The sequence below is a fragment of the Mustela nivalis genome (assembly GCF_964662115.1).
Source record: "Mustela nivalis genome assembly, chromosome: 11".
Taxonomy (NCBI): Eukaryota; Metazoa; Chordata; class Mammalia; order Carnivora; family Mustelidae; genus Mustela; species Mustela nivalis.
The window spans coordinates 60,258,072-60,280,039 of NC_139030.1; the positions used below are offsets into that span (position 1 = coordinate 60,258,072).

General features: G+C 38.5%; 1 long non-coding RNA gene across 1 annotated transcript; it reads right to left on the bottom strand.

Annotated features, from left to right (window-relative positions):
- Window positions 1–7,299: 7,299 nt before the first annotated feature.
- Window positions 7,300–19,890, bottom strand: LOC309843699. The gene is made up of 2 exons (XR_014300291.1): window positions 19,700–19,890; window positions 7,300–8,505 (listed from the first exon to the last, which is right to left on the bottom strand). It is a non-coding gene; the product is annotated as an uncharacterized lncRNA (long non-coding RNA).
- Window positions 19,891–21,968: the final 2,078 nt, after the last annotated feature.

Sequence of the window (21,968 nt, forward strand, 5' to 3'; positions counted from 1 at the left end):
GGTCCTTTCTCTTTTCTTTTTGATAAGTCTAGCCCAGGGTTTATGAGTCTTATTAATTCTTTCAAAGAAGCAGCTCCTAGTTTTGTTGACTTGCTCTACTGTTCTTTTGGTTTCTATTTCATTGATTTCTGCTCTGCTCTTCATTATCTTTCTTCTTCTGCTGGGTTTATGTTTTCTTTGCTGTTCTTTCTCCAGCTGCTTTAGGTGTACTTGAGACCTTTCTTGTTTCTTGAGAAAATCTCATATTGCCATATATTTTCCTCTCAGGACTGCCTTTGCTGTGTCCCAAAGATTTTGAACAGTTCTGTTTTCATTTTCATGTATTTCCATGAGTTTTTAAAATTATTCTTTAATTTCCTGGTTGACCCATTCATTCTTTAGTAGGATGCTCTTCAGCCTCCATGTATTTGAGTTCTTTCTATCTTTCCTCTTGTGGTTGGGTTCTAGTTTCAAAGCATTGCAGTTTGAAAATATGCAGGGGATGATCCCAATCTTTTGGTATTCATTAAGACCTAATTTGTCACCCAGGATGTGATCTATTCTGGAGAATGGTGCTGTTGCACTAGAGAAGAATGTGCATTCTTTTGTTTTGGGATGGACTGTTCTGAATATATCTGTCCATCTGGTCCAGTGTGTCATTTTAAACCTTTATTCTCTTGTTGATCTTTTCTTAGATGATCTGTCCATTTCAGTGAGGGGGATTGTTAAAGTCCCCTACTATTATTATTGATGTGTTTCTTTGATTTTGTTATTAATTGGTTTATATAATTGGTTGCTCCCAAGTTAGGGGCATAGATATTTAATATTGTTATATCTTCTTGTTGGACAGACACTTTGAGTATGATATAGTGTCCTTCCTCATCTCTTATTACAGTATTTGGCTTAAAATCTAATTGATCTGATATAAGGATTGCCACCCCAGTTTTCTTTTGCTGTCCATTAGCATGGCAAATTATTATCCACCCCCTCACTTTAAATCTGGAAGTGTCTTTGGGTCTAAAATGAATTTCTTTTAGACAGAATATTGATGGGTCTTGTTTTTTTATCCATTCTTATACCCTCTGTCTTTTGATTGGGGCATTTAGCCCATTTACATTCAGGGTAACTATTAAAAGATATGAATTTAGTGCCATTGTATTGCCTGTAAGACGACTGTTACTTTATATTGTTTTTGTTCCTTTCTGGTCTGTTCCTTTTAGGCTCTCTCTTTGCATAGAGGACCCTTTTCAATATTTACTGTAGGGCTGGTTTGGTGTTTGCAAATTCTTTTAGTTTTTGTTTGTCCTCGAAGCTTTTTATCTCTCCTTCTATTTTCAATTATAGCCTACCTGGATATAGTATTCTTCATATTTTTCTCATTTAGTACTCTGAATATATAATGCCAGTCCTTTCTGGCCTGTCAGGTCTCTGTGGATAGGTCTGCTGCCAATTTAATATGTCTACCATTGTATGTTACATACTTCTTGTCCCAAGCTGCTTTCAGGATTTTCTCTTTGTCACTGAGACTTGCAAGTTTTACTCTTAGATGATGGGGTGTGGACCTATTTTTATTGATTTTGAGGGGGGTTCACTATGCTCCTGGAGTTTGATGTTTGTTCCCTTCACCAAATTAGGGAAATTATCTGCTATAGTTCAATCCAATATACCTTCTGTCCCTCTCTCTCTTTCTTCTTCTTCTGGAATCCCAATTGTTCTATTGTTTCATCATATGGTATCTCTTATCTCTCAAATTCTCACCTTGTGGTCCAGTAGTTGTTTATCTTCCTTTTTCTCAGCTTCTTTATTCTCTATCATTTGGTCTTTTATATCACTAATTCTCTCTTCTGCCTCATTTATCCTAGCAGTAAGAGCCTCCATTTTTTATTATACCTTATTAATATCTTTTAGATTACAACTCGGTTAGATTTTAGTTCTTTTATTTCTCCAGAAAGGGATTCTCTAGTATCTTCCAAGCTTTTTTTGAGTCCAATTAACACCTTGATAATCATCATTCTGAACTCTAGTTCTGACATCTTACTAATGTCCATATTGATTAGGTCCCTAGCCATTAGTACTGCCTCTTGTTATTTAATTTAATTTTTTTTTTTGAGGTGAGGTTTTCAGCCTTTTAATTTTTCCAGATAAGAATAGATGAATGAGAGAACAAAATGCTAAAAGGGTAGCAACAACTCCAGAAAAATAACCAAATTGGAAGAGACCCCAAACCAGGGGGAGAATAGAACAGAGCCACACACTTGACTTTGGGTCTATTTTAGTCTGTTAGAAGAAGCAGTCTCCAAATATTTTAAAGAAAGGAAAACTTATACCTATACAAAAATAAGGGTAAACACAATAAAGGTAAGGAATATGACTGTAAAGATGAAAATTTTAAAAAGATTCTAAAAAAGGAATTGATAAGATAAGAAGTTAGTTGAAGAAAAAGAAAAAAAAAGAGGAAAGAATGTGATCAGGCTGGAGACTAGAACAGAGCCATATGCTAGATTTAGGGTATACTTTGATCTGTTAGAAGAAATTGTATCCCTAAATTTCAAAGAAAGAAAAACCTATATGTATACAAAAAATAAGGTTATATACAATGAAAGGATAGAATATAACAATGAAAATTTAAAAATATTTTTTAAAAGGCATCAATATGTTAAAATAGTTGAAAAATGTTAAAGTAAGAAAGCAGAAAAAAATTTCAAAATAGAATAAGAAAAAATAAAATTGAAAATATTTAACATTGAAAGACTAAAGAATCACGGGGAAAATGCCATGAATTCTATGTATGTGTTGCATTCTCCTAGTTCTGGAGTTCTGCAGTTCTCATTGATTGATAAACGTGGTCTTGGCTGGATGTTCTTGCTAATCTTCTGGGGGAGGGGCCTGTTGCCATGATTCGTAAATGTTTTTGCTCCTGGCATAACTGCACAACCCTTGCCAGGGGCCAGGCTAAGCAATCTGCTTAGTTTTGCTCTCAGTAGCTTTTGTTTCCTGAATGCTTTTTGTAGAACCTTGGAGGACAGGAATGAAAATGACAGCCTCTCAGTCTCTGGCCTGGAGGAGCGGAGCGCTCGGGGCCCCCAGTCCTCAGTGCACCCTCAGAGAAAAGCAGTCAATCCCTCCCGTGTCCCTGGTTTCCTACCACATTCTGTGCTCACCCAGCCTGTGACCAAGCATTTCTATCTCTGGTGCACAGCCCTGTTTGGAGTCTCTAAACCCAGCAGATTCCTGCAACACACTCCTATGCCACTCCTTCCAGATAAGGAAGGATGGTGTTTCCCCAGATCTGCTGCTTGTGGGGTCCCTGCTCAAAGAGCACTGTGCTTTGGACCATGATTTAAGGTAACTCTGAGCTGAGAGCCCTCACCTCAGCTCCATTTCTGTATCCGGCTTCCCCGCTCCAGTATCTGGGAGCTCTGCCACACTCAAGACACCCCTGGTCTTTTTGTAACCCTATGGGTCCTGAGACCACACTGTCCCCACAAGGGCTCCACCCCTCCACTTGGACTCCAAAGTGACATCCCTTAGTGGAGCAGACTTCTAAAAGTTCTGATTTTGCACTCCACTACTCTTTCTTGCTGGGAGCCAGCCCCTCCCTCTGCAGTCTGTTTTCCCCTATATCGCCTTGGATTCACTTCTCTGCACTAACTTCCAGAAAGTGTCATTTTTCTGTTCCTAGAATTGCTGCTCTTCTTCTCTTCTATCTCTTATTGAGTTTGTAGGTGTTCAGAATTGTTTGATAACTATCTAGCTGAACTCTTGGTACCCAATGATACTTAGATCTATTCCTCCACCATCTTGCTCCTCTCCCAGAATCATTATTCTTGTTGATTGTCTCTGTTCCTTTTTGGTCTTTGTTGCTTTTGGTCTCTCTTTCCTGCTTAGAGTGTCCCAGTTAGTATTTCTTTCAGAGCTGGTTTGGTGTTCATGAACTCCTTTAGTTTTTGCTTGTCATGGAACTATCTCTCCTTCTATTCTGAATGACAGTCTGCTGGAAAAAATATTCTTGGCTGCTTAATTTTCCCATTTAGCCTGTTGAGTATATCATGTCACAGTTTTCTGGCCTGTCAAGTTTTTGTGGACTGGTCTACTTATAACCTTATGTGTCTACCCTTGTAGGTTAAGGACTTTTTGTCCCTAACTGCTGTCAGAATTCTCTCTTTATCTTTGTATTTTTCAAGTTTCACTATGATATGTCTTGGTGTTGACCTGTTCTGTTGAATGTGAGGGGAATTCTCTGGGCCTCTTGGACTTAAATGCCTGTTTCCTTCCCCAGATTAGGTAACTTCTCAGCTATTTGTTCAAATAAAACTTCTCCCCCCTTTTCCCCCTCTTTTTCGGGGTCTTCTATGATACAGATATAACTGCACTTTGTGGAATCACTGAGTTCCCTAATTCTATATTTCTGATCTAATAGCTTTTTTCCTCTCTTATTTTCAGCTTCATTATTTTCCATAATTTTATCTTCTATATAACCTATTCAATCTTCTGCTTCTTCCATCCTCATCATGATTACATCCAATCAGTTGTGCATCTCAGTTATAGCATTTTTTTATTTTGTCTAATGAATTTTTAGGTTGTTTTTTATTTGTTTTTGTTTGTTTGTTTGTATTGGTTTTGTTTTGTTTTGTTTTTGTTCTTTTTAAATCTCTCCAGCCAGGTTTCTCTGGTGTCTTCTATGTTTCTTTCAAACCCAGCTAGTATTCTTATGTCTGTTATTTCAACTTCTTGTTCAGATATATTGCTTATACCTGGCTGTGATTTCTTCTTGGCTTTTCTTTTGGGAGAATTCATCAATCCTGTCATTTACCCTAGGTTTTTATCTTTTGCATATTATGAAAACATGTTATGTTTCCTGCTCTTGAGAGTAATACTATATTAACAAGGTGTCCTACACTGTTCAGGGCCTGGTTCTTCAGGAAGTGTTTCTGCTATACTCTGTGTACCCTCTGCTGCTGTGTTTTGGCTGCTCTTTCCACAGGTCAGTCCTCCCCAGAGTTCCTCCTTGTTTGCAGGGGGCAATGTTTGGACCTTAACCAGACATGCTTTAATTTGTTTGTTAGGCCTGACTAAAAAACAAAAAATATCCTGATCCAAGAAAAGAGAAAAGAAAAAGGACAAAAAAAGGCAAACAAGCAGACAAACAAAAATCTAAGCCTGATTCCAAAGAATAAAAAAGAAGGAAAAAAGAAAAGAAGAAAGAAAAAGAAGTCTGATCCAAAAAAAGGAGAAAAGTAAACAAACAAACAAACAAACAAACAAAAAACCTATAAAACTATAAATCTGATAGCAAGGAAGAAAAAAAAAAGGAAAAAATAAAAGAAATGAAATGAATATAAAAATTAAAAAGCAAGCAAGCAAACCTGTTCCTATTTCCACCAGAACTAAAGATGATCTTTGGAGCATCATCAGCAGACCTGGTAGATGTTGAGGGATGAGGCAGAGGGGTCCTCTGTTGGTCTTCTGAAGGAGAGGCTGGCTGGACTGGCCTAGTAAGGATTATCCTGAAGAGCAGAGGGGTGTGGGGTTTGATGTAAGTGACACCAGCCTCCACTGGAGGCTTTCTGAATTCTAACCATGCTGCTGGAGCGGAGGGCAGAAGAAGGCTTCACCCAGCTTTCTCATCCCTGAGGAGGAGAACTCACAACTGCTGCTGCTCAGGAGGACTTCACTGAAAAGTGAAAAGTCCTCTCATGTGTTCCAGGCTTTAGTCAGATTCCTGACTTCAACCTGTCTGTGTATAGGCCGTCAGCATACTGGCACTGGAGCTCTCCTGTGTTCTATCTCTGGCCCATGACAAGGATTCAGAACTCCAAATCTTCAAGGGACCCCATAAGGCACAGACCCACTCTCCTCCCCCAGAGGAGAGCCTCCTGGTATGGCACAATTCTGTCCCAGAAAAGGATTCTACTGTGACTCACAGCAAAAAAACTGCAACCAGATTACCTGTGCTCTGTGAGCACCTCTGTCCCCTGCTGCTGAACAGCTATCAATCACTCCTGGTGAGCTCTTTGTCTTTGGAGAGGCAAAATACCCTTCCAAATGTACTCCAGGAGGGGGAGAGAGCTCTTCCAGTATGACTGAGGGGATCCCCTCACCACAGTATATTGTGTAAAACCTATGCTCCACTCTCTATCCTACTTTTTCCCTTTCTCTCTGGCTTCTGTCTGTGAAAAGGGCTCCCTCCCCTTTATGGCCTTGTGGATTTTTCTCTCCCCCAGTAGACAGCTCTGAGCCTCACATCTGTTCTCTCCCTCTAATTGTGCAGATTGTTTTCTTAATCCTCTGATCAACTTCCTAGTTGTTCAAAATAATTTGGTGTTGATCTAGTTGTGTTTGAGGGATGAGGCAAGCCCAGGGTCCCCCTACTACTCTGCCATCTTAACTCCTCCCTCTATTTGAGATTTTTAACTGTTTATGGCAGGAGGACAATTACAGTACTGACAATCTGTTATGGATGGAAGCAGACGTCTTTAATTTTAAAGTTTTTAATGCATTATATATTTTTCCCAATTATTTATCTAAAAGCTTATCATTCTACGGATTCAGATTCTTAAGACTAAATTAGGTCAAGTGCAATGGAATAAATATCTAACGTAAAATTTTGGACACGTTCAGTTGATTAAAATGTGTTTGTAATATAAAGAGTGACTGGAGGACAAGAGATGAGAGAAAGATCACAAGAGCTTCATGATCATTGGTTCATGCTGAGGGGTTGGTATAAACAGATGATAGAAGGCAGTGAATGATACCAGCTTTTGAGGAATGGGATACTTGTCTACAGTGAAAACATGTCCAGAATTGTACCTCTGATGTTCAATTTCATCATAATGAAATTATGATGAGCATAATATTTTGTACGGTATCTATATTACTTGGGTCTTTAGTATTCATTCTCTATAAATTTGCAATTTTTAACAGAATTCTAGAACAAAGCCATTGATTATTATTCTAAATGAATGTAGGTAATTATATATAATTTTGACACCTCTACCTTATTTCTGACAGTTTTCTTTTCTTTTCCTTTTATTTTTTTTTCTCCTCTGTAATGGTGGGGGTTGGATTGGCAGGTGCCTGACATGGTTCTGAATGTGACACTTATGTTCCTCTTTATCGCTTCCACTTTTTCTTCTTCTCCTTCCTGATTGTGTGTATTCTTTCATTTCCTACCCTTTGTTACTCAAGTAGAAGTGGATATTGGGAATTACAGTGGTAAGAATTGGTATAGAAGAGGAAAAGGGTTTTGATTCATTAGTTCTTCCTTTGTGTCCCTTGGTCACCTCTGAATCATGATCCATATAAATGAATCCATATAAATAGATTCCTGAATCTTGTTTATTGAAATTTGAGAAAAAAACAACTCTAGGAGCAGGTTGACCCAGTCTCCAGTGGCTTTTGAAACTATCATAATATACCTTCTTTCATGTCACTCTAATGAAATAGAAATGCTGAATTACTGCAAATTGATTTTGTTTTCAGTTGCAAGAGCTTATTTAGGGGCAAGATGGAACAAAGAGACAATATGTGTTTGCTTAAGAAGATACAGTGCAAACTGATTGACCATAAAATGATATATAATTTAACTTTTGTTTTACCAGAACTCCTTTCTCCTTCTGCTAATTTCTCCATAGGAAACATCTGTAAAATTGGCTTTCAGTACTGTAGGAGATAGGTTCCTTTTCCAAAAAAAATATATTTTTTAAATAGTGTACTCTATGATGCAGACTGTAGTAATAGTTTTAATTCATGTTTTTCCCGGTCATTGATATTTTAAGACTTTAATGGGTTCTCTCCATATTAAAAGATATATGTACACAGATGCATACTAAACAGATTTTACATTCAATCCAAGTTATCTTTAAAAATCATGAATATATGCCATGTTAAGGCCATATTTTGAGTGAAGATAGAAGAGAAATGTGCATTTTCCTTGAGACAGGAACTGACATGTGTTGCATATTTATTTTTTTGGTGTGTGTGTAAATTATTTTAACTCTTTGGAGGCAGACTGTATTTTCCAAAACTAGTGGGATATTTTTTGGTCTCACATGCCCTTCCAGAAACTTGTCATTGTCCCATCTATGGAACCTATTTTTCTGTCACTTGAACTTAGAGCTTACGTCACTATCCCAATGAAAAAACAGCAGCAGAAGTGACATTCATGACATTTGAGGCTAAGTCATGAAAGGCAATACATATTCTTTCTGAATTACTATTTTTCTCAAAATTTTCACTCTTGGAATTCAGCCACATGGTGGAAGCATGGACACATGGAAAGATCACGCATAGGTGTTCTGGCCAACAGCCCCAGTAAAACAGCTAATAGCCAGTATCAACCACCAGACATGTGAATTAAGAAGCCCCCAGGGATGCCTGGGTGGCTCAGTCAGTTAAGCATCTGACTAAGACTCAGGTAGTGATCTCAGCTTCCTGGGATTTAATCCTGTATTGGGCTTCTTGCTCAGTGGGGAGACTGCTTCTCACTCTTCCAGCTGTTCCTGCTTCTGCATGCTCTCTCTCTCTCTCTGGGGGAAAAACAAACAAACAAACAAACAAACAAAAACAAAACAAAACAAAACAAATGCTCAGATGATTCTAGGATCCACTCTGAGAGTCATCCACACAGGTTTTAGGTCTACCAGCTGAGGTACCAAACCCATCATGGAGCAAAGTAAAATGTTTACTTCAATCCTTAGTCTTTGAGATGTCCCTACTAAGGCTGAGTTGAGCAGAGATGAACAAGCCACAGAGCCTTCCTCAAACTGCAGTTTTTTGATCAAAATAAATATCAGTCTTTTAGGCCATTAAGTTTTATGGTGTTTTTATAGATAGCAGTAGATAGCTGGAACACATTTTAATTTCAGGCAGTAAAGTGTGGCCAAAATTAAACTTAATATATGTGGTAGCAGCTTTAAGACCAGGAGGCAGGCAGAAATAAGAAACATCTTTAAAAGTGTTAGTAAAATCCTAAAGAGGTCAAAGAGACCAATAAAGGAAGCCTCATTGACCTGGAAAGGCTGTTGGTAAGGACTCAAAAGAAAGAGACGAAAATGGCATTGGAAGCTGGAGAAGCTGGAGGAAAGGGGACTCTTGTTACATAGTGATAGAAAGTTTAGCAACAATGTCTCCTGCAGTAAGGTGGAAAATAAGAAACATACCTATTTTCTAGCTAAGAAGATTTGCAGAAAGAGGGTTGAGAATGCTTTGCCACCTGTCTGTTTCTAACCGCCTGTAGTAGAATGTAAGGAAAAGAGATGAGCTAAAGAAAGAACTGTTATATATAAAGTCTCCAGGACTTGCTGGGTTGGAAAAGAAAACTGTTTCTCATTCCCAGCCTCTCCAGATGGCAAATGATACTAAAATTAAGATGTGGCTTCTGAGCAGAGATCAAATCCAGGGTGCTGTCAGGAAAACATGGTCTAAATATAAAATCTTTTGAGAAAGCCTCATAAAATTTTCAGATAGTGCCTTATAGACTACTTCAAATAAACAAAAGTACCTCCAAGGATCTTAAGGGGTGCCTTATAGACTCCTTCCATAAAACAATAGGGTTTCTAAGAATATTAAGGTAGATGTCTTTAAAGGGAACCCAAGTTAGGAAAAAAGGCTTATCTCAATAAGATTTGGACATATTACTTTTGTGTAATGGGGTGGGTTATAAAGTGATTCATAAGAAACCCACAAATTGTTTAAAGGAATTTTGTTTTCTTCTACTAAAAAGGATAGAGACAGTACAAAATTAAGAGGCATTTGTATCCCCAAAATCTGTGACCAGGAAGCAGATTAAGAAAATAACCCAACTGCAAAGATGATCTACATTTTGTGGAATAGAAAAGATATGGTAGTGGGTTGAAAGAGCCCAAAGGCAGAGCAAAGAGCCCTGGAGACCTCTTAGGTGGTAAGACTGAGCCCTGGTCAAGGAACTGGAAACCGTTTCTGGTTTTATTTTAGAGTAAACCAGTGACAGCTCTGTTCTATCTATTTTTCCCATTTGAATGTGCATATATTTAATGGGTTTCTTCCATATATCACATCATTATTGGATGTCAAGTGTGTGTGGAATAGAAGAATAATCTCTTTAGTTCACACATCTGTAGATCAAGAGGAATGTCATTCAAGGCTAAACCCAAGAAACCACATCCAAAAATCTTCATCTGATTTAGATGTCAAGATCCTGGATCTTAAACTCAATCCTGATGAACTTGATAGAGGGATCATGGCAGAGAAATGAGTTTATTTTGCATATAGAGATGTGAATCAGTGTGGCCAAAAGTGGATTGTGGCAGATTTTAGTTCCTAAAAACAGTCTCCACAATATTTCTGGTCCCTAATGCTCTTCCAGGATCTGCCATTCGCCCACTAATGGAATGCATATCCCATCCTCTGAAACTTGAGTAGACTTTAGTGACTACGTTGGAGAGTAAAATGCTGCAAAAGTGATGCTGTGTGGCTTCTGAGGCTAGAGCATGGGAAAAAAAATGGAGCTTCCACCTAACTTCTTTCTCTTGGAATGGTGACTTTTGTAATCCCATGCTATGAGGAAGGCCAAGTCATAGGCAGAGGCTGTGTGTAGATGTTCTTGCTGATGGCATCAGCTAATATATCAGACAGCACCCAGAATCAATTGCAAGACTTGTGAGTAACTGAGCCTTTACATGATTCTGCTCCCAGCCTTCAAGCTGCCCCAGCCGACATTGTGTGAAGCAGAGATGAGTTATCCCTATCAGACTTTGATCAGCTTAAAGAATTACAGGCCAAATATATATTAAAAAATTTAAGCCACTAGATTATGAGATGATTGTTATGCAGCAATAGGGAACTCAAATGAACACCAAGAGTACTGTAAGCTGAGTATGATCAGCTATTTTACAGATGAAGAAATATGCTAACAGCCACATAGCATGTAAGTGGCAAGCTGAGTTGTGGATTCCAGGGTGCCTGAAGCCACAGTTTGACTTCTTTCCACTCTTTGACTCATGCCTTTGAGAAGGTAGAGGTTGATCAGAAGGACATTGAGCTGAACTAAAATGTTTGTTAAGCTCTAGCCTGAAAAGATTGAATCCAGTAGAAAGGTAACCTGCCAAGGGTCAGGCTTTCCTTGAAAACAAGGCACACTTTGCACTCAAGAAAATTTATGGTCAAATTCTGCCCTTATATTTACGAGCTTCGGTGTGACCTCGAGAAAGCTATATATAATTTCTCTGAGTTCAAATTTCCTGAGTTGAGAAACGATGATATAATATCTATCTTGCAAAATTGTTGTAAAGTTTACGATTGTTGTATGGAAATAAGAGAAACTATTATTATGAGTCTAGATGTCTGAATGTAGTCATTTGAAAATCCTGCTGGAATATGGGTGGCACACATCCATTGCTCTCTGACTTCCAATTAAAGTGTCAGCATTGAACTTGGCTATTACCTCTTTTTCTTCTGGAATCCTGCTGCCACTTGCCATCTCTTCCCCTAGTTTCAGATACTCGCTGCCCTCAGAGCCTCTAGTTATAGGAGTCTGCACTTCCCCTACTCCACAAAGAGGTTCTTCCTATCCCCTTCCCTTACCACAAAATTTCCGCCTGGAATTTTAGCTAAAATCAATTATTTGTTTAATGACATTCAGGTGCAAATGAGGCCTAACCCCATGAGACCTTTGCTCTTTAAAAGAACAGCTCATTAAGTACTATGAATCTTTAATTGTTAGAAGTAGTGGGAGAGACAATTTTGTTCCCAGAGTTCTTTGCCTACTCTCTCTTTCCACCCACAATAAGAAAAAATACTCCTGAAATCTACTTTGTAACCTCTCTGCACCCCTTTTGGAAAACACTTCATAACCCAACAGGGCCCAGAAGAAATCAATTGTTGCCTGGGGAGATAACCGAGATTGGCAGCAAAACACAAATGAACTTGATTTTTAATTGTGACAATTTTTTTTCTATTTCTTATTCTCCACAAATAATGGATGGAGTTGGGCAGGGGAGGAGGCTACTATTTATTGATCGCCTTGACATAGCAAGTGCTTTATTATGTAGCTCTCATTTAAAGTCATCATCTGCTTGTGTATTTACTTTCTGGTTTAGCTAAACTTTCTTCTCTTAGAAGTATATTCACTATTAGTAATTATTTGAGCCCTATGAGACACTCAAGCCCTATGAGACACTCACTCAAAGAAAGAAAGAAAGAAAGAAAGAAAGAGAGAGAAAGAGAGAGAGAGAAAGAAAAAGGTAATTGTGTTTTTCCTTTTGACTATGGCAGGGGGACTTTACTCCATTTTGTTTGACAAAGGCATTTCTCTTTGCTCAGCTGTAGAGGCTCATGAGGTAGAAATTACAGAGAATGAAGTGTATAACTGGAAGTTCTGTTGAACAGCCATTTGATTCACTACTTAGGAAATATGCAAGAAAGGTTTAAACAGCTCAGGATAATGAGGGAGATGAAGAAAGGGAATAGGACTAGATAGAGCTTGTATCATACCACACATATTTTTATTCACTGATAGTGTTCTCTAAATACAAAAAAAAAAAAGAAAAACAAAACAAAAAAAAAAATAAAGCCCAAAACTTAAAAGACATTATGATTGAATCAAGATATGGCATTAGTTTGGCCTAAACAATATTGAATAATCCCATCCAAATCTCTGGTTCCATTTCCAGTCAATATAAAGTTGTTAATTTCATTGCATTTGCTTTGGATTTATTACTTTGAATTTTTATTTTGTTTAAGTGCTCTGTATTAAAATAATTAAACCCATAATTTTCTCTTTTCTTTTTTTTTTTTTTTATTTTTTTTTATTTGACAGAAATCACAAGTAGATGGAGAGGCAGGCAGAGAGAGAGGGGGAAGCAGGCTCCCTGCTGAGCAGAGAGCCCGATGCGGGACTCCATCCCAGGACCCTGAGATCATGACCTGACCCGAAGGCAGCGGCTTAACCAATTGAGCCACCCAGGCGCCCCTAAACCCATAATTTTCTTATAGTAACTTTCCATTTTCTTTAGTCTCAATTTGGTTCCCTTTGACCACAGATTTCCCCATCCAGGGCTCATGTCTCTCAATAATGTCACTTTATAGTGCCAATATGTGTTCTAGTCTCAAAGTTCCCATGGATGGCTGTGTTTCAGAATTTTCTGGAGAAATTCTGGCTTTCTAAGGTCCCTCCAAAAGCTAGTGTACCATAATTCTTTTTACATCTGTCCCTTCCTTTCTATTCTCCTTACTACCTAATCCACATTTTCACTTGCTGGGTTGGCAATTATCCATAAAGCTGTGTCTCCAGCTCATCTCCTATCTTCCCAAGAATGCTTTTGCCAGACTAATATTCCTAAAAGAATATATCACACATTTTGTTCCTGTGTTCAACAACTGTTAATTTATTCCAGTTGCTCTCAGGAATACAATTACCTTTAGTCTGACATTTAAGGCTTCTACCACTTGTCTTCTACGTACCTTTCCAAAATATGTCAGTTTTTCACTGACTTGGGTTCTCTCTAGCATGTAAGCTTGATGAATCTTTTTGTCTTAGTTTGGGTTGCTATGACTAAATACCATAAAGTGAGTACCTTAAAATCAAAACTTTTTTCTCATAGTTCTGAATGCTGGGAAGTCCCACAATAAGGTGCTAGTAGATTCAGTGTCTGATGAGGACCTGTTTCCTGGTTTGCAGACAGCTGCTTTTCTATTTGGAAGCACTGGTTTCCTTTTCTCTTCTTACAAGGACACGAATCCCAGCATGTGGCCTGTACCCTCATGACTTAATCTAAACTGAATTACCTCCCAAAGGCCTTGCCTTCTCACATCACTGCGTTGAGGTTAGAGCTTCTATATATGCATGTGGGAAAGACACAAACATTCAGTCCATAGTACTATCTTTCCTTTTAAAAGGTTTTCTTCCCACGAGCTTTTTGACAACATTTTTCAAATTTTGTGATGAAAAAACTTCAGGTTTACAGGAAAGTACTAGTATAAAGAATTCCTGATTATCCTTTATTCAGATTCCTCATGTTAACATTGTACCACATTTGTTATGTCATTCTCTCTCTCTTTCATATATATGGTGGACATGATGCTTTTTTACTCTTACCTACTCAATTATGTATCTCTTGAACACAAGGGCATTCTCCTAGATAACTATGGTACAGTGAACAAAATAGGAAATTAGCATTGTACAATACTATCCTCTAATCAACAGAAAATGAAAAGGCAAGACATTAAGTAGAAGAAAATATTGGCAAAATATACATGTGCAAAGGCCTTGTATTGCAACTATTAAAAGAACTGTTATAATTCAACTATAAGAAGATAAATGCTCCCGTTAATAAGTGCATGAGGAGGTACTCAGTATTAGAAATGCGAGTTAAAGCTACAGTGAGACTGCTATACACTCAGTAAAATGTCTAAAAATATGAAGATAATATAACAACCTCAAATGTGGTAAGACTATGAGTGATTGGAGCTATCATGCATTGGTTATGGAATATAAAATCATTCAGTCACTTTGAAAAACTTCTTGGCAATTTTTTTAAAAAGATAAACAATAGATTTTCCATATGAATCATCAATTTCACTCCTCTTTAACTGAAAAATGAAAACATATGTTCACAAAAAGATTGCACAAGTATAACTGGTAACATTTTTAGGTATAAAAGCCAATTACTAGAAACAACTCAAATGTCCATGTTTAGGAGAAGAGATAAATTGTAGTCTACTAATACAATGAAGTAAGAGTGAAAAGAGATGTGATTCAACTATATGATCAATCTCATAGGCATGTTGTTGATAGAAAATGCAAGACACAAAAGAATAAAACCTTTATGATTCAATTTATACAAGTTCAAAATAAGTAACATGACCTATAGGGATAGAAATCAGAATATATCTTGCCTTGGCAGACAGTACACTGACTGGGAAGGTTCACGAGAAAACTTTCTGGTGAGATGGAAATGTTCTATATCTTGATTGGAATGTGGGTTTTCTAGGTGTCTATGTTTGTCAAAGTTGATTGGCTCATGTGCATTTCATTGTGTCAGTTACACCTTAATAATAAATGTAATACAAAAGATGTAGGCAGGGTGCACTTGAACTACAGGGACAGGCAGAAAGTCAGGTTGACTGGAAGTAGACCTACTAACATGTCTGGATGGGAAGACCTGGGTGGGTCCGGAGATTTCCAAAATTCAGGAGAGTGAAATCCCTACAGAAAACCAGTGAACTGAGTTCACTTAGAGACACAGACAACCTTTGGTGAATTTGCAGGGATGGAACCAGATAGAACTCGATTATCCTCTATCCTTTCCATTTCCTGCCAGGCCTTTCCATTGCTCGAACCATTTGAAAGCCAAGGGGGCATGGTTGCTGCGTAGTATGTAGTCCCTTTTGGTCAGCTATAGTGTAGAGAAAAGAAGGAAGGAGATTTGATCTTAAGAAGAAAACAGAAGATATCTGCATTCACCTTATTTTTACTCAAATTTAAAGGGCCTCATTTAATTGTCATAATGGTGGCTTGGCCAAGAGATTCTATAGATTGGGTGGCGAGGGCTGGTAAGTGAGTTGAGGCTATAAGAAAGAGTGATTGGAATGATTGGTTGTAAATTTAAGCTGTTTAGTAATGGATATGAATACATGATGGGATGAGAGAGTGTGATCCTGGTAGTATCAGTGGAATATAAAGTCTGGTAGGGTCACAGGATTATTGGAGTTGGAGTACTAGAAGGGGATGTTGTGAATAAAACTATGGAGGGATTTCAATTAATAGTAGCAAAAATCAAGTATATGTCCATGGGAAGCAGGGGGTAAGGTAGCATAGAATACAAAATGATTGTAGAAGAGGAAATCAAGGAACCAATCAGGGTAATGGAAGAATTGTTTGCATATATCTTGAAATCATCAAGAGTTATCGCAGGATGGTGAGAGCAACAGAGAGCGAGGAGCTAAGAGTTTAAAAGAATGATGAGAAGTAATGAGAGCAGAACCAGAGATGACTGCAATCAGGAGGAGAAGTGGGTGGTATAGTCTGTTAACTTGAGTCATCCTTGATACCTACTCTTTCTCAGCCCCAGAGTTAACCAATCATTAAGTCCTGTCAATCTATTGCTTTTCTCAATATTGCACTACTCTAGTCACCAGCCAAATTTTTTAAAAAAATCATTTCTCTCTGTTTCAGAACACTTGTTTTCTAATTGGTCTTCCAGTGCCTACTCTTGCAGGTTTGTTTTTTTTGCTGCTATCACAGTGAACTTTTTTCAGTAAATACGATTGTGCAGTTCCCCTTTATCTTCCTCTGATCCAACATTTAAATTTTTTTGTTGGGTCTCTGCTAATTTTAAGGTTAGGGGCAAAATCCTTCAGGTCTAAAAGGGTCTGAATGAGCTGGCCTCAGATTTATCCATCTAGACTTATCCAATGACATATTGCCTTATCACCTCTCTGTGCACCAGTCACAGCAACTTTGCTGTTCTGTCGTCCAACTGGCTCTTTGCAGATGCCGCTTGCTTTGAGTGGAATGTGCACTCCTTTACCTCCCTCTGTTTCACCAGATTAATTAGAAGTCATCAGCTGAAGCTCTGTTCAAATATTACTTACCTAAGAAAATCATTCTCAATATTTCCCAGACTGGGTCAGTGCTGGCGAGACCCTATATATATGGAACTATATGAGTGTTTCTTAAGGATGACATCCAAAGGGCTATCTCATATGGAAAATATTTAAAATTTATGTTGGCTTCTCCTTTGTTTAGGGTTATGCTCAGCTGGTTGCTGGGACAGTAAAGACCAGACATGAATAGGAGAACACCTTTAAAGAAGTCACAAATGAAGTCTGGTGTAATGGTTTCACAGTACAAGAGTCTAGTGGAGGAGAACTGGTGTGTAACTTTTAAAAAAATATTACTTATTTCTTATTTATTTGACAGAGAGAGAGAGAGAGTTCACAAGCAGGCAGAGAGAGAGGGGAGGAAACAGGCTACCCGCTGAGCAGAGAACCCGATGTGGGGCTTGATCTCAGGACTCTGGGATCATGACCTGAGCCAAAGGCAGAGGCTTAAACAACTGAGCCACCCACGTGCCCCAAGTATGTAACTTTTGCTGGGATCTCACTCCAATGCCATTTTTATAGCCCAGTGATTCTAATTCCACACTGAAGAATAAAGACTGACATTGAGCCACATGCTTTTGCTCGAAGTGTAACAGTTTCCGCTAATCTAAACTAGAAGGGGCACTGCAATAAAGGAAATACCCAGTGCCTCCAAGTAGCAGCATGGGCCTTTAATAATGACACCATGTGGTACCATGTGGTACCAACAATAATGTAGCAACTAGTGGTCTGAAACTTCATTTTCATTAGCTTTGAAAACATACCAATACTGGTGATGTTTGCACAACTCTATAAATATACTTTAAAAATTATTGAATTGTGCACATACAGTGTGTGAATTTATGGTATAAATTATACCTCAATAAAGTGATAAAAATGTATTAAATAATGATACCAGTCCTTGGTCCTATTCTTAAGTCAATTATATCAGAATATCTGGGGCTAAGGCTTGGATATCTTAGGTTAAAATCTCCCCAGGAAAATTAAGCAATATTTAACAAAGGTTTACATGCATTTACCTTTTGATTTAATCTTGTTTCTAGAAACTTGTTCTGAAGACAGCAATACAAATAGCATGCACAATGTTATTCACTGGAGCACCCTTTGAAAATTTAAAATATGGAAAACCATCTAAATACCCATACACAAGAGGATAGTCAAATAAACCGTGGTGCATCCACACAATAGAGAATATTATGCAGCTATAAAAAAGAATGAAAAAGAGCCACTTCCTCATATCAGGGAGATCATATGGTTTGGGAGAAGGGGGTGGTATTATGGACATTGGGGAGGGTATGTGTTTTGGTGAGTGCTGTGAAGTGTGTAAACCTGGTGATTCACAGACCTGTACCCCTGGGGATAAAAATATATGTTTATATAAAAAATAAAAAATTATATTAAAAAAAAAAAAAGAATGAAAAAGAGCTTTCCAAACCAATATACAGTGGTATACACGGTATCAATAGTAGGGTAGGGTACCCTTTTAAGTACAAATGAAAGAGATAGAAGAATACACACACACACACACACACACACACACACATATCTGCTCTCATTTGAGCATAAAGAAATACGGAAAGAACAGATTAGACACTCAAGTGATTATCTAAGAGGTCAGTGGTAATAGAGTGGGAAGAATGTGGGAGTGGGAATAGTTGGAAGGCATGAGTGGGGGCATATCTCTAAGCCCACCTTCTTGTATGGTTCTGTTAGGACCAAGCAGTGTGGCACACATTAAAAAATAGGTAGTTAGTGTTAACTAGGATATATGGAGAATCACAACAGAATACACATGTTTCCCTATGAATCCAGCTGCTAAAAAATTAAGCAATATCTAACAAAGGTTTACATGCATTACCTTTTTTAAATTTTTTAAATTTATTTTTAGCATAACAGTATTCATTATTTTTGCACCTTTTGATTTAATCTTGTTTCTAGAAAGTTGTTCTGAAGACAGCAATACAAATAACATGCACAATGTTATTTACTGGAGCACTGTTTGAAAATATAAAATATGGAAAACCATCTAAATACCCATACATAAGAGGAAAGTCAAATAAAACTGGGGTGCACCCACACGAATACCACTGCCATAACAAATGGGAAAAAAAAAAGAAAAGAACAAGCATAATATGGAAATATTTGGCCTACAAGGCCAAAGACACACAAATGTGGCACTTTTTTTTAGTAAATTTGTTTTTCACAGAGGTTTGTATTAGTAATTCTGAAACTACATATCTTCTAAAATTGAGTAAACAAGTAAATAAATTGTGGATAGTGAGAGCCAACTTATTACTGTCAGAGAAAGGAGTAACAAATGAAGAAAGAGGGAAGGCTAGAATGAACCCTGTGGATTAAGGTCATAGGGATGAGTTTTAACTAGTGGAGAGGGAGATACAGGGATAGACACAGATGTGCATGTATTTGTGTCTTCCTGTATATATTTCTTTGATCTCTTCACTTAGAGGACCTAAAAACAATAACACCCCTGCAGCAGTGAGTATATTTAATGCCCAAAACTTGGTTTCTAAGCACTATTTTTAAATAAAATAGCATAGTCCAAGGCTAGCCTGGCATGTGGTATCACAAAGCAAATGTTCAAAACATGATGGAAGCATATTGAAAAGGTCAGATACCAACCTGAAGTAGTTCCCAACTGTCAAAGCTGGGAATATTGGATTATAATTCATAGGATAAAACAAATATCCAAGTCTGCACTGATAAAACACATAATTGAACAAATAACTAAATACATATAGAAGAAAGGGCTGTTTTTCCTTACAGTGAAATTCCAATGAGTAAATGTAATAAGAACAGTGGAAATATAAAACCGACATTTGGCAAATGCCACTGTAATAATTGTTTTAGGGAAACCTCAATGGATGCTAAAATTAGTGGGCAAACATAAAATTAGAAACAAGATATTTGCATAATCTCAGAATATCTCACCACAAGATATGAATTACAAAGAAAAAAAGTAGTATCCTTGCAGTGGAGAAACTTGGCAGACACTAACTTCACCAAGTAATCCAAAGTAACATCACCAATAGCATGACACACGGACATCCCGGACTTCCTAATAGGATGGCCTGGGAAGGGCACGACACCATTTCTGCGGTTTCTTGTCAAAAGTACATACCTTTTATTTAATCATGAAGAGACATCAGACAAACTCAAACTGAAGAACAGTATCCTTCAACAGTGTTAAGGTCGTAAGAGATGAAGGAAAAGAGACTGAGGGCCAGTCCCAGAGTGGAGGAGACTGAGAAAACATAACAGCCAAATGCAATGTGGGAGCTTCAATTACATCTTGTTTGGGGCTTGGGCAAGGCTCTCTGGAGGGCCAGGCAGGACTCGGTGCTTTTAGAATAGGTGATTGCGTGAGTAATTGAAGAGGTAGGGCCGAATGTGTAATCCGGAATGCGGTGTGAGTCATAGAGTTGAAGAACGGTCTTGTGGCACCCTGTATTTTCCAGTGTAGCATTTGTCAAATTATAAACACATATCCGTTTCTGCTACAAGAATATAAGCTCCATTAACACAGATAGGTACCCATCTATTTCATTCACCACTCTGTCCCGGTGCTGAATCCATTATTCAAAATATGTGCAGAAAAACATAGCCTCAGTCTTCGTTTGCTGGTCAGGCCCCTGCAAGCACGTTTGTCTCTCACCTTTACTCTAAGTACCTCTACTAGTAGGAATGCTCTGTTCACAGGTAACTGGGGGCTCTATCCCTTTATTTAACGCCTCTCCTTCCTTTGGATTCAAAGCAAGCCCCATTTTTATTAGGCAGCATCTTGGGCTTTGGAGAGTAGATATACATATTCAGGTGCCTGTTTTTTCGTACTATAGCCTACAATCCACCTCAGGACTCTCCTTCTTTCCAGGCGTGGCTACTTCAACAGTAAAGAAAGGTCTTTGTATTTTTGAGCAGTACTTATCAAACTGTTTTAAAAATTTGTTGTTTTGTGGGTTGGGCCGCTGCCTCCCGCTCAGGTCATGATCTCTGGGTCCTGGGATCGAGCCCCACATCGGGAGCTCCCCACAGGAAGCCTGCTTCCTCCTATCTCTCTGCCTGTCTCTCTGCCTCCTTGTGATCTCTCTGTCAAATAAATAAATAAAATCTTTAAAAAAAATTTGTTTTGTAATTATTGGTGAGTAGATTGTTTACTTATGTTTAAAGGCTCTGTTTCTTAAAAAAATTCATTGTATGATACCCAGATGTGTACATAAATAATACAGGTAAAATGGAACTACTCCCGTCTGCTTGGAGGAGGGGAGCGGAGGGGAGTGAGTTGGGGAATAATGCAGAACCTTCTCAACTGACCACCCCATTCCCAACCACCACTCCTCTCTGGGAGCCTTTGAGGTACCGGAGACAAACCTTTGGTCCATAGTTTGAAATTCTGGGATTGCTACAATTTTGCCACCATCTTTAGAAGGACTGGTTGGTATCTCCTGAGAACTATGGCACTCATCCTGCTCCCTTCTATTTTGTATTTTCCATGCTACAATCTTGACTAGAAAAAATGGAGTGCATCTTTTTAGACCCAAGACCTAGTACAAAGCCTTCACCTCTTGGTTCACTTGATGAAAGTTTCTTGATGATGAGCACAGGACCAGGATTTCCAGAAATTTTCCCGAGATGGCCCCCAAATTGGGCCTGGGGACAGAGAGAGGATTTGAATTAGTGGGCAGAGGTCATTATCTCTTATCAATGAGGACTGTGCAGTAGTAATGTCAGAGGAGGTCATGGAACAAGAAACAGTTAGGAGTTTTGGAGGACACCAGGAGATCTCACAGGTGCAGGATGGACTGAGGATGGGGTCTGATGAGGTCCATGAGTGTAATAGCCTACTGCTACCCAAGATGGCCTAAATCTAGAAACGGAAGTGGTCACCCCACGGTGACCTCCTCAGCAAGTTATTTGGATTCCAAGGTAGTTGGAACTGGCTAGATTCCAGGTACCTTAAAGATCAAATTCCAACAGAACATGGGGAGGCTCCAAAGCAAAACTTTCCCGGACATTCCCCAGTCCTCATCTCCCAGCCCCTATTCTCGGCTCAAGCCTGAGTTCCTTTTCAAATCTAGAGGAGACACCCAGATCCAGATGAGAAAATGACCATGGCTGGACCGGCTGGAACGCTGGAGCACTCTCCACTAGGGAGTTGTGCTGGCTTGATGGGTGGCAAGGCTCGCTGGCTGTTGGTGGGAGCATCCTGCCCTCTGCTGGATTTGGCAAGAAGAATGCGGTTGCATTGCCTGCTAAGGAATTAATTAGATGGAAAGTTTTTTTATTTTCTCTGAAAACAAATATTTGCTTGCATGTTGGTGAGGTTTAATTAATCGGGGAGCACAGCCTTTAAACGACATAGTTTCCTAGGAGATTTCCAGGTATCCAGGAAA